Source organism: Eschrichtius robustus, chromosome 21 (assembly GCF_028021215.1).
Source record: "Eschrichtius robustus isolate mEscRob2 chromosome 21, mEscRob2.pri, whole genome shotgun sequence".
Lineage (NCBI taxonomy): Eukaryota > Metazoa > Chordata > Mammalia > Artiodactyla > Eschrichtiidae > Eschrichtius > Eschrichtius robustus.
Genome location: NC_090844.1, coordinates 40,752,449 through 40,765,617, shown reverse-complemented (window position 1 = coordinate 40,765,617; position 13,169 = coordinate 40,752,449).

Genomic DNA, 13,169 nt, shown 5'->3' with positions numbered 1-13,169 from the left:
ATAACACTTTTTCGACTGGCCTCTATTCTGTGTAGGCAGCCCTCTGGAAAGAAAAGGCGTTTTCTCTAAGGAAACACGGTGCTTCCATAGCATGTGTGGGAGCTCCTCCTGTCATGCTCTAGCGCTACAGGGAAACTTGACGTGAGTACTTGCCTCAAGCTAAGGCCTGAAAAGCCCTGCTGAAGCGAAAGCACTTAGCAGGTTCCATTAGGTCGTATTCGCAGTTCTGCTCTACTTTAACGTTTCTTCACTTTTCCTGACACTAGGCACCCTCGTGTAGGCACCCTTTTTCTTGCAAATACAGTGAGTACCAGCAGTCTCCTTTGCCCTTCCAGGAAACATCCAGACATAAAAGCCTTTCCCAGTAACTCTACGTATTCAGAGTGTAGGGCAACTCGCTGCACCCTTCCTTCGGAAGCTAGGTGGACTCAGCTCTTCAACAGCTCCAGGGATTCTGTTCTCGCACGTCATACATGCCATGGAAGTCTGCCTCATTGCCCTCATTGGAGCTACACTAAGAAACACAATCTGCTTCGCTGTCCTCTAGGAACTCTTACCCAAGGACCACATACCTACAGGAGAAAGGAGGCTTGCATTCCTAGTGCAACCAAAGCACAGTTTTTCCTGGTACACTGCAGGGCTTTAAAATAGGCTTAGGCCTGATAGCATACATAGAACTTTCCAAGGATGAGGGCGTTCGATACATGCAGAACACCCTGTGAAGAAAAGTTGATTCAGCAAGGGACAAGGGTGTAGCTAGAGTCTCTTTTGACTTGTTAGAAATCAGAAGGGTTTCGGCTGCATGTTCACCGGAATAGAAGACCTGATGGCACAAGCCTTGCTTTCCCATTTTAAATCTCTATCCATGCTAGCCTGAAGATCCCTAAATAACACTTTTTCGACTGGCCTCTATTCTCTGTAGGCAGCCCTCTGGAAAGAAAAGGAGTTTTCTCTAAGGAAACACGGTGCTTCCATAGCATGTGTGGGAGCTCCTCCTGTCATGCTCTAGAGCTACAGGGAAACTTGACGTGAGTACTTACCTCAAGCTAAGGCCTGTAAAGCCCTGCTGAAACGAAAGCGCTTAGCAGTTTCCATTAGGTCGTATTCGCAGTTCTGCTTTACTTTAACGTTTCTACACATTTCCAGACGGGACCCTCGTGTGGGCACCCTTTTGCCTACAGATACAGTGAGTCTCAGCAGGCTCCTCTGCCCTTCTAAGAAACATCCAGACCCAGAATACTTTGCAAGTCACTGTATGTATTCAGAGAAGAGGGCAACACACTGCAGCCTTCCTTGGGAAAGCTAGTTGTCCACAGCACTCCAACAGCTCCAGAAATTCTGTTCTCTCACGTCCTACATGCCCTGCAACTCTGAATCATTTCCCTCTTTTGAGCTGCACTTAGAAACACAAACTGCTTCGCCTTCCTACTAGGTACTGATACCCAAGGACCCCATACCTACAGGAGAAAGGAGGCTAGCATTCCTACTGGAACCAAAGCACAGTTCTTCCTGTTACATTGCAGGACTTTAGAAAAGGCTTAGGCCCGATAGCATACATAGAACGTTCCAAGGCTGAGGGACTTCGCTACATACAGAACACCCTGTGAAGAAAAGTTGATTGAGCTAGGAACCAGGGTGTAGCTAGAGTCTCTTTTGACTTGTGAGAAATAAGAAGGAGTTAGCCTGCATGTTCACCGGAAAAGAATACCTGATGGCACAAACCTTGCTTTCCCAGTTGAAAAGCTCTATCCACGCTGCACTGAAGATACCTAAATAACACTGTTTTTGACTGGCCTCTAGTCACTGTAGGGAGCCCTCTGGAAAGAAAAGGCGTTTTCTCTAAGGCAACACGGAGCTTCCATAGCATGGGTGGGAGCTCCTCCTGTCATGCTCTAGAGCTACAGGGAAACTTGACGTGAGTACTTGCCTCAAGCTAAGGCCTGAAAAGCCCTGCTGAAGCGAAAGCGCTTAGCAGGTTCCATTAGGTCGTATTCGCAGTTCTGCTCTACTTTAACGTTTCTTCACTTTTCCTGACACTAGGCACCCTCGTGTAGGCACCCTTTTTCTTGCAAATACAGTGAGTACCAGCAGTCTCCTTTGCCCTTCCAGGAAACATCCAGACATAAAAGCCTTTCCCAGTAACTCTATGTATTCAGAGTGTAGGGCAACTCGCTGGACCCTTCCTTAGGAAGCTAGGTGGACTCAGCTCTTCAACAGCTCCAGGGATTCTGTTCTCGCACGTCCTACATGCCATGGAAGTCTGCCTCATTGCCCTCATTGGAGCTACACTAAGAAACACAATCTGCTTCGCCGTCCTCTAGGAACTCTTACCCAAGGACCCCATACCTACAGGAGAAAGGAGGCTTGCATTCCTACTGCAACCAAAGCACAGTTTTTCCTGGTACACTGCAGGGCTTTAAAATAGGCTTAGGCCTGATAGCATACATAGAACTTTCCAAGGATGAGGGCGTTCGATACATGCAGAACACCCCGTGAAGGAAAGTTGATTCAGCAAGGGACAAGGGTGTAGCTAGAGTCTCTTTTGACTTGTTAGAAATCAGAAGGGTTTCGGCTGCATGTTCAGCGGAATAGAAGACCTGATGGCACAAGCCTTGCTTTCCCATTTTAAATCTCTATCCATGCTAGCCTGAAGATCCCTAAATAACACTTTTTCGACTGGCCTCTATTCTCTGTAGGCAGCCCTCTGGAAAGAAAAGGAGTTTTCTCTAAGGAAACACGGTGCTTCCATAGCATGTGTGGGAGCTCCTCCTGTCATGCTCTAGAGCTACAGGGAAACTTGACGTGAGTACTTGCCTCAAGCTAAGGCCTGTAAAGCCCTGCTGAAACGAAAGCGCTTAGCAGTTTCCATTCGGTCGTATTCGCAGTTCTGCTTTACTTTAACGTTTCTTCACTTTTCTAGACACGTAGCACCCTGTGTAGGCACCCTTTTGCCTACAAATACAGTGAGTACAAGCAGGCTCCTCTGCCCTTCTAAGAAACATCCAGGCCTAGTAGCCTTTCCCAGTCAGTCTATGTATTCAGAGGGTAGGGCAACACACTGCACTCTTCCTTGGGAAAGCTAGATGTCCGCAGCGCTCCCACAGCTCCAGGAATTGTGTTCTCTCACGTCCTACATGCTATGGAAGTCTGCCTCATTGCCCTCATTGGAGCTACACTAAGAAACACAATCTGCTTCGCCTTCCTCTAGGAACTCTTACCCAAGGACCCCATACCTACAGGAGAAAGGAGGCTTGCATTCCTACTGGAACCAAAGCACAGTTTTTCCTGCTACACTGCAGGATTTTAGAATAGGCTTAGGCCCGATAGCATACATAGAACGTTCCAAGGATGAGGGAGTTTGATACATGCAGAACTCCCTGTGAAGAAAAGTTGATTCAGCAAAGGACCTTGGCGTAGCTAGAGTCTCTTTTGACTTGTGAGAAATCAGAAGGTGTTAGGCTGCATGTTCACCGGAAAAGAATACCTGATGGCACAAACCTTGCTTTCCCAGTTGAAAAGATCTATCCACGCTGCACTGAAGATACCTAAATAACACTGTTTTTGACTGGCGTCTAGTCACTGTAGGGAGCCATCTGGAAAGCAAAGGCGTTTTCTCTAAGGAAACACGGTGCTTCCATAGCATGTGGGGGAGCTCCTCCTGTCATGCTCTAGAGCTACAGGGTAACTTGACGTGAGTACTTGCCTCAAGCTAAGGCCTGAAAAGCCCTGCTGAAGCGAAAGCGCTTAGCAGGTTCCAATAGGTCGTATTCGCAGTTCTGCTCTACTTTAACGTTTCTTCACTTTTCCTGACACCAGGCACCCTCGTGTAGGCACCCTTTTTCTTGCAAATACAGTGAGTACCAGCAGTCTCCTTTGCCCTTCCAGGAAACATCCAGACATAAAAGCCTTTCCCAGTAACTCTACGTATTCAGAGTGTAGGGCAACTCGCTGCACCCTTCCTTAGGAAGCTAGGTGGACTCAGCTCTTCAACAGCTCCAGGGATTCTCTTCTCGCACGTCCTACATGCCATGGAAGTCTGCCTCATTGCCCTCATTGGAGCTACACTAAGAAACACAATCTGCTTCGCCGTCCTCTAGGAACTCTTACCCAAGGACCCCATACCTACAGGAGAAAGGAGGCTTGCATTCCTACTGCAACCAAAGCACAGTTTTTCCTGGTACACTGCAGGGCTTTAAAATAGGCTTAGGCCTGATAGCATACATAGAACTTTCCAAGGATGAGGGCGTTCGATACATGCAGAACACCCCGTGAAGGAAAGTTGATTCAGCAAGGGACAAGGGTGTAGCTAGAGTCTCTTTTGACTTGTTAGAAATCAGAAGGGTTTCGGCTGCATGTTCAGCGGAATAGAAGACCTGATGGCACAAGCCTTGCTTTCCCATTTTAAATCTCTATTCATGCTAGCCTGAAGATCCCTAAATAACACTTTTTCGACTGGCCTCTATTCTCTGTAGGCAGCCCTCTGGAAAGAAAAGCAGTTTTCTCTAAGGAAACACGGTGCTTCCATAGCATGTGTGGGAGCTCCTCCTGTCATGCTCTAGAGCTACAGGGAAACTTGACGTGAGTACTTGCCTCAAGCTAAGGCCTGTAAAGCCCTGCTGAAACGAAAGCGCTTAGCAGTTTCCATTAGGTCGTATTCGCAGTTCTGCTTTACTTTAACGTTTCTACACATTTCCAGACGGGACCCTCGTGTGGGCACCCTTTTGCCTACAGATACAGTGAGTCTCAGCAGGCTCCTCTGCCCTTCTAAGAAACATCCAGACCCAGAATACTTTGCAAGTCACTGTATGTATTCAGAGAAGAGGGCAACACACTGCAGCCTTCCTTGGGAAAGCTAGTTGTCCACAGCACTCCAACAGCTCCAGGAATTCTGTTCTCTCACGTCCTACATGCCCTGCAACTCTGAATCATTTCCCTCTTTTGAGCTGCACTTAGAAACACAAACTGCTTCGCCTTCCTACTAGGTACTCATACCCAAGGACCCCATACCTACAGGAGAAAGGAGGCTAGCATTCCTACTGGAACCAAAGCACAGTTCTTCCTGTTACATTGCAGGACTTTAGAAAAGGCTTAGGCCCGATAGCATACATAGAACGTTCCAAGGCTGAGGGACTTCGCTACATACAGAACACCCTGTGAAGAAAAGTTGATTGAGCTAGGAACCAGGGTGTAGCTAGAGTCTCTTTTGACTTGTGAGAAATAAGAAGGAGTTAGCCTGCATGTTCACCGGAAAAGAATACCTGATGGCACAAACCTTGCTTTCCCAGTTGAAAAGCTCTATCCACGCTGCACTGAAGATACCTAAATAACACTGTTTTTGACTGGCATCTAGTCACTGTAGGGAGCCCTCTGGAAAGAAAAGGCGTTTTCTCTAAGGCAACACGGAGCTTCCATAGCATGGGTGGGAGCTCCTCCTGTCATGCTCTAGAGCTACAGGGAAACTTGACGTGAGTACTTGCCTCAAGCTAAGGCCTGAAAAGCCCTGCTGAAGCGCAAGCGTGTAACAGTTTCCATTAGGTCGTATTCGCAGTTCTGCTTTACTTTAACGTTTCTTCACTTTTCCTGGCACTAGGCACCCTCGTGTAGGCACCCTTTTTCTTTCAAATACAGTGAGTACCAGCAGTCTCCTTTGCCCTTCCAGGAAACATCCAGACATAAAAGCCTTTCCCAGTAACTCTACGTATTCAGAGTGTAGGGCAACACGCTGCACCCTTCCTTAGGAAGCTAGGTGGACTCAGCTCTTCAACAGCTCCAGGGATTCTGTTCTCGCACGTCCTACATGCCATGGAAGTCTGCCTCATTGCCCTCATTGGAGCTACACTAAGAAACACAATCTGCTTCGCCGTCCTCTAGGAACTCTTACCCAAGGACCCCATACCTACAGGAGAAAGGAGGCTTGCATTCCTACTGCAACAAAAGCAAAGTTTTTCCTGGTACACTGCAGGGCTTTAAAATAGGCTTAGGCCTGATAGCATACATAGAACATTCCAAGGATGAGGGTGTTCGATACATGCAGAACACCCCGTGAAGAAAAGTTGATTCAGCAAGGGACAAGGGTGTAGCTAGAGTCTCTTTTGACTTGTTAGAAATCAGAAGGGTTTCGGCCGCATGTTCAGCGGAATAGAAGACCTGATGGCACAAGCCTTGCTTTCCCATTTTAAATCTCTATTCATGCTAGCCTGAAGATCCCTAAATAACACTTTTTCGACTGGCCTCTATTCTCTGTAGGCAGCCCTCTGGAAAGAAAAGGAGTTTTCTCTAAGGAAACACGGTGCTTCCATAGCATGTGTGGGAGCTCCTCCTGTCATGCTCTAGAGCTACAGGGAAACTTGACGTGAGTACTTGCCTCAAGTTAAGGCCTGTAAAGCCCTGCTGAAACGAAAGCGCTTAGCAGTTTCCATTAGGTCGTATTCGCAGTTCTGCTTTACTTTAACTTTTCTTCACTTTTCTAGACACGTAGCACCCTGTGTAGGCACCCTTTTGCCTACAAATACAGTGAGTAGCAGCAGGCTCCTCTGCCCTTCTAAGAAACACCCAGGCCTAGTAGACTTTCCCAGTCAGTCTATGTATTCAGAGGGTAGGGCAACACACTGCACACTTCCTTGGGAAAGCTAGATGTCCGCAGCGCTCCCAAAGCTCCAGGAATTGTGTTCTCTCACGTCCTACATGCTATGGAAGTCTGCCTCATTGCCCTCATTGGAGCTACACTAAGAAACACAATCTGCTTCGCCTTCCTCTAGGAACTCTTACCCAAGGACCCCATACCTAGAGGAGAAAGGAGGCTTGCATTCCTACTGCAACCAAAGCACAGTTTTTCCTGCTACACTGCAGGATTTTAGAATAGGCTTAGGCCCGATAGCATACATAGAACGTTCCAAGGATGAGGGAGTTTGATACATGCAGAACACCCTGTGAAGAAAAGTTGATTCAGCAAAGGACCTTGGTGTAGCTAGAGTCTCTTTTGACTTGTGAGAAATCAGAAGGTGCTAGGCTGCATGTTCACCGGAAAAGAATACCTGATGGCACAAAGCTTGCTTTCCGAGGTGAAAAGCTCTATACACGCTGCACTGAAGATACCTAAATAACACTGTTTTTGACTGGCGTCTAGTTACTGTAGGCAGCGCTCTGGAAAGAAAAGGAGTTTTCTCTAAGGAAACACGGTGCTTCCATAGCATGTGTGGGAGCTCCTCCTGTCATGCTCTAGAGCTACAGGGAAACTTGACGTGAGTATTTGCCTCAAGCTAAGGCCTGTAAAGCCCTGCTGAAACGAAAGCGCTTAGCAGTTTCCATTCGGTCGTATTCGCAGTTCTGCTTTACTTTAACGTTTCTTCACATTTCTAGACACGTAGCACCCTGTGTAGGCACCCTTTTGCCTACAAATACAGTGAGTACCAGCAGGCTCCTCTGCCCTTCTAAGAAACATCCAGGCCTAGTAGCCTTTCCCAGTCAGTCTATGTATTCAGAGGGTAGGGCAACACACTGCACTCTTCCTTGGGAAAGCTAGATGTCCGCAGCGCTCCCAAAGCTCCAGGAATTGTGTTCTCTCACGTCCTACATGCTATGGAAGTCTGCCTCATTGCCCTCATTGGAGCTACACTAAGAAACACAATCTGCTTCGCCTTCCTCTAGGAACTCTTACCCAAGGACCCCATACCTACAGGAGAAAGGAGGCTTGCATTCCTACTGCAACCAAAGCACAGTTTTTGCTGCTACACTGCAGGATTTTAGAATAGGCTTAGGCCCGATAGCATACATAGAACGTTCCAAGGATGAGGGAGTTTGATACATGCACAACACCCTGTGAAGAAAAGTTGATGCAGCAAAGGACCTTGGTGTAGCTAGAGTCTCTTTTGACTTGTGAGAAATCAGAAGGTGTTAGGCTGCATGTTCACCGGAAATGAATACCTGATGGCACAAACCTTGCTTTCCCAGGTGAAAAGCTCTATCCATGCTGCACTGAAGATACCTAAATAACACTGTTTTTGACTGGCGTGTAGTCACTGTAGGGAGCCCTCTGGAAAGCAAAGGCGTTTTCTCTAAGGAAACACGGTGCTTCCATAGCATGTGTGGGAGCTTCTCCTGTCATGCTCTAGAGCTACAGGGAAACTTGACGTGAGTACTTGCCTCAAGCTAAGGCCTGAAAAGCCCTGCTGAAGCGAAAGCGCTTAGCAGGTTCCATTAGGTCGTATTCGCAGTTCTGCTCTACTTTAAAGTTTCTTCAGTTTTCCTGACACTAGTCACCCTCGTGTAGGCACCCTTTTTCTTGCAAATACAGTGAGTACCAGCAGTCTCCTTTGCCCTTCCAGGAAACATCCAGACATAAAAGCCTTTCCCAGTAACTCTACGTATTCAGAGTGTAGGGCAACTCGCTGCACCCTTCCTTAGGAAGCTAGGTGGACTCAGCTCTTCAACAGCTCCAGGGATATTCTTTTCGCACGTCTTACATGCCATGGAAGTCTGCCTCATTGCCCTCATTGGAGCTACACTAAGAAACACAATCTGCTTCGCCGTCCTCTAGGAACTCTTACCCAAGGACCCCATACCTACAGGAGAAAGGAGGCTTGCATTCCTACTGCAACCAAAGCACAGTTTTTCCTGGTACACTGCAGGGCTTTAAAATAGGCTTAGGCCTGATAGCATACATAGAACTTTCCAAGGATGAGGGCGTTCGATACATGCAGAACACCCCGTGAAGAAAAGTTGATTCAGCAAGGGACAAGGGTGTAGCTAGAGTCTCTTTTGACTTGTTAGAAATCAGAAGGGTTTCGGCTGCATGTTCAGCGGAATAGAAGACCTGATGGCACAAGCCTTGCTTTCCCATTTTAAATCTCTATACATGCTAGCCTGAAGATCCCTAAATAACACTTTTTCGACTGGCCTCTATTCTCTGTAGGCAGCCCTCTGGAAAGAAAAGGAGTTTTCTCTAAGGAAACACGGTGCTTCCATAGCATGTGTGGGAGCTCCTCCTGTCATGCTCTAGAGCTACAGGGAAACTTGACGTGAGTACTTGCCTCAAGCTAAGGCCTGTAAAGCCCTGCTGAAACGAAAGCGCTTAGCAGTTTCCATTAGGTCGTATTCGCAGTTCTGCTTTACTTTAACGTTTCTACACATTTCCAGACGGGACCCTCGTGTGGGCACCCTTTTGCCTACAGATACAGTGAGTCTCAGCAGGCTCCTCTGCCCTTCTAAGAAACATCCAGACCCAGAATCCTTTGCAAGTCACTGTATGTATTCAGAGAAGAGGGCAACACACTGCAGCCTTCCTTGGGAAAGCTAGTTGTCCACAGCACTCCAACAGCTCCAGGAATTCTGTTCTCTCACGTCCTACATGCCCTGCAACTCTGAATCATTTCCCTCTTTTGAGCTGCACTTAGAAACACAAACTGCTTCGCCTTCCTACTAGGTACTCATACCCAAGGACCCCATACGTACAGGAGAAAGGAGGCTAGCATTCCTACTGGAACCAAAGCACAGTTCTTCCTGTTACATTGCAGGACTTTAGAAAAGGCTTAGGCCCGATAGCATACATAGAACGTTCCAAGGCTGAGGGACTTCGCTACATACAGAACACCCTGTGAAGAAAAGTTGATTGAGCTAGGAACCAGGGTGTAGCTAGAGTCTCTTTTGACTTGTGAGAAATAAGAAGGAGTTAGCCTGCATGTTCACCGGAAAAGAATACCTGATGGCACAAACCTTGCTTTCCCAGTTGAAAAGCTCTATCCACGCTGCACTGAAGATACCTAAATAACACTGTTTTTGACTGGCCTCTAGTCACTGTAGGGAGCCCTCTGGAGAGAAAAGGCGTTTTCTCTAAGGCAACACGGAGCTTCCATAGCATGGGTGGGAGCTCCTCCTGTCATGCTCTAGAGCTACAGGGAAACTTGACGTGAGTACTTGCCTCAAGCTAAGGCCTGAAAAGCCCTGCTGAAGCGCAAGCGTGTAACAGTTTCCATTAGGTCGTATTCGCAGTTCTGCTTTACTTTAACGTTTCTTCACTTTTCCTGGCACTAGGCACCCTCGTGTAGGCACCCTTTTTCTTGCAAATACAGTGAGTACCAGCAGTCTCCTTTGCCCTTCCAGGAAACATCCAGACATAAAAGCCTTTCCCAGTAACTCTACGTATTCAGAGTGTAGGGCAACTCGCTGCACCCTTCCTTCGGAAGCTAGGTGGACTCAGCTCTTCAACAGCTCCAGGGATTCTGTTCTCGCACGTCATACATGCCATGGAAGTCTGCCTCATTGCCCTCATTGGAGCTACACTAAGAAACACAATCTGCTTCGCTGTCCTCTAGGAACTCTTACCCAAGGACCACATACCTACAGGAGAAAGGAGGCTTGCATTCCTAGTGCAACCAAAGCACAGTTTTTCCTGGTACACTGCAGGGCTTTAAAATAGGCTTAGGCCTGATAGCATACATAGAACTTTCCAAGGATGAGGGCGTTCGATACATGCAGAACACCCTGTGAAGAAAAGTTGATTCAGCAAGGGACAAGGGTGTAGCTAGAGTCTCTTTTGACTTGTTAGAAATCAGAAGGGTTTCGGCTGCATGTTCACCGGAATAGAAGACCTGATGGCACAAGCCTTGCTTTCCCATTTTAAATCTCTATCCATGCTAGCCTGAAGATCCCTAAATAACACTTTTTCGACTGGCCTCTATTCTCTGTAGGCAGCCCTCTGGAAAGAAAAGGAGTTTTCTCTAAGGAAACATGGTGCTTCCATAGCATGTGTGGGAGCTCCTCCTGTCATGCTCTAGAGCTACAGGGAAACTTGACGTGAGTACTTACCTCAAGCTAAGGCCTGTAAAGCCCTGCTGAAACGAAAGCGCTTAGCAGTTTCCATTAGGTCGTATTCGCAGTTCTGCTTTACTTTAACGTTTCTACACATTTCCAGACGGGACCCTCGTGTGGGCACCCTTTTGCCTACAGATACAGTGAGTCTCAGCAGGCTCCTCTGCCCTTCTAAGAAACATCCAGACCCAGAATCCTTTGCAAGTCACTGTATGTATTCAGAGAAGAGGGCAACACACTGCAGCCTTCCTTGGGAAAGCTAGTTGTCCACAGCACTCCAACAGCTCCAGAAATTCTGTTCTCTCACGTCCTACATGCCCTGCAACTCTGAATCATTTCCCTCTTTTGAGCTGCACTTAGAAACACAAACTGCTTCGCCTTCCTACTAGGTACTGATACCCAAGGACCCCATACCTACAGGAGAAAGGAGGCTAGCATTCCTACTGGAACCAAAGCACAGTTCTTCCTGTTACATTGCAGGACTTTAGAAAAGGCTTAGGCCCGATAGCATACATAGAACGTTCCAAGGCTGAGGGACTTCGCTACATACAGAACACCCTGTGAAGAAAAGTTGATTGAGCTAGGAACCAGGGTGTAGCTAGAGTCTCTTTTGACTTGTGAGAAATAAGAAGGAGTTAGCCTGCATGTTCACCGGAAAAGAATACCTGATGGCACAAACCTTGCTTTCCCAGTTGAAAAGCTCTATCCACGCTGCACTGAAGATACCTAAATAACACTGTTTTTGACTGGCCTCTAGTCACTGTAGGGAGCCCTCTGGAAAGAAAAGGCGTTTTCTCTAAGGCAACACGGAGCTTCCATAGCATGGGTGGGAGCTCCTCCTGTCATGCTCTAGAGCTACAGGGAAACTTGACGTGAGTACTTGCCTCAAGCTAAGGCCTGTAAAGCCCTGCTGAAACGAAAGCTCTTAGCAGTTTCCATTAGGTCGTATTCGCAGTTCTGCTTTACTTTAACGTTTCTTCACTTTTCTAGACACGTAGCACCCTGTGTAGGCACCCTTTTGCCTACAAATACAGTGAGTACCAGCAGGCTCCTCTGCCCTTCTAAGAAACATCCAGGCCTAGTAGCCTTTCCCAGTCAGTCTATGTATTCAGAGGGTATGGCAACACACTGCACTCTTCCTTGGGAAAGCTAGATGTCCGCAGCGCTCCCACAGCTCCAGGAATTGTGTTCTCTCACGTCCTACATGCTATGGAAGTCTGCCTCATTGCCCTCATTGGAGCTACACTAAGAAACACAATCTGCTTCGCCTTCCTCTAGGAACTCTTACCCAAGGACCCCATACCTACAGGAGAAAGGAGGCTTGCATTCCTACTGGAACCAAAGCACAGTTTTTCCTGCTACACTGCAGGATTTTAGAATAGGCTTAGGCCCGATAGCATACATAGAACGTTCCAAGGATGAGGGAGTTTGATACATGCAGAACACCCTGTGAAGAAAAGTTGATTCAGCAAAGGACCTTGGCGTAGCTAGAGTCTCTTTTGACTTGTGAGAAATCAGAAGGTGTTAGGCTGCATGTTCACCGGAAAAGAATACCTGATGGCACAAACCTTGCTTTCCCAGTTGAAAAGCTCTATCCACGCTGCACTGAAGATACCTAAATAACACTGTTTTTGACTGGCGTCTAGTCACTGTAGGGAGCCATCTGGAAAGCAAAGGCGTTTTCTCTAAGGAAACACGGTGCTTCCATAGCATGTGGGGGAGCTCCTCCTGTCATGCTCTAGAGCTACAGGGAAACTTGACGTGAGTACTTGCCTCAAGCTAAGGCCTGAAAAGCCCTGCTGAAGCGAAAGCGCTTAGCAAGTTCCAATAGGTCGTATTCGCAGTTCTGCTCTACTTTAACGTTTCTTCACTTTTCCTGACACCAGGCACCCTCGTGTAGGCACCCTTTTTCTTGCAAATACAGTGAGTACCAGCAGTCTCCTTTGCCCTTCCAGGAAACATCCAGACATAAAAGCCTTTCCCAGTAACTCTACGTATTCAGAGTTTAGGGCAACTCGCTGCACCCTTCCTTAGGAAGCTAGGTGGACTCAGCTCTTCAACAGCTCCAGGGATTCTGTTCTCGCACGTCCTACATGCCATGGAAGTCTGCCTCATTGCCCTCATTGGAGCTACACTAAGAAACACAATCTGCTTCGCCGTCCTCTAGGAACTCTTACCCAAGGACCCCATACCTACAGGAGAAAGGAGGCTTGCATTCCTACTGCAACCAAAGCACAGTTTTTCCTGGTACACTGCAGGGCTTTAAAATAGGCTTAGGCCTGATAGCATACATAGAACTTTCCAAGGATGAGGGCGTTCGATACATGCAGAACACCCCGTGAAGGAAAGTTGATTCAGCAAGG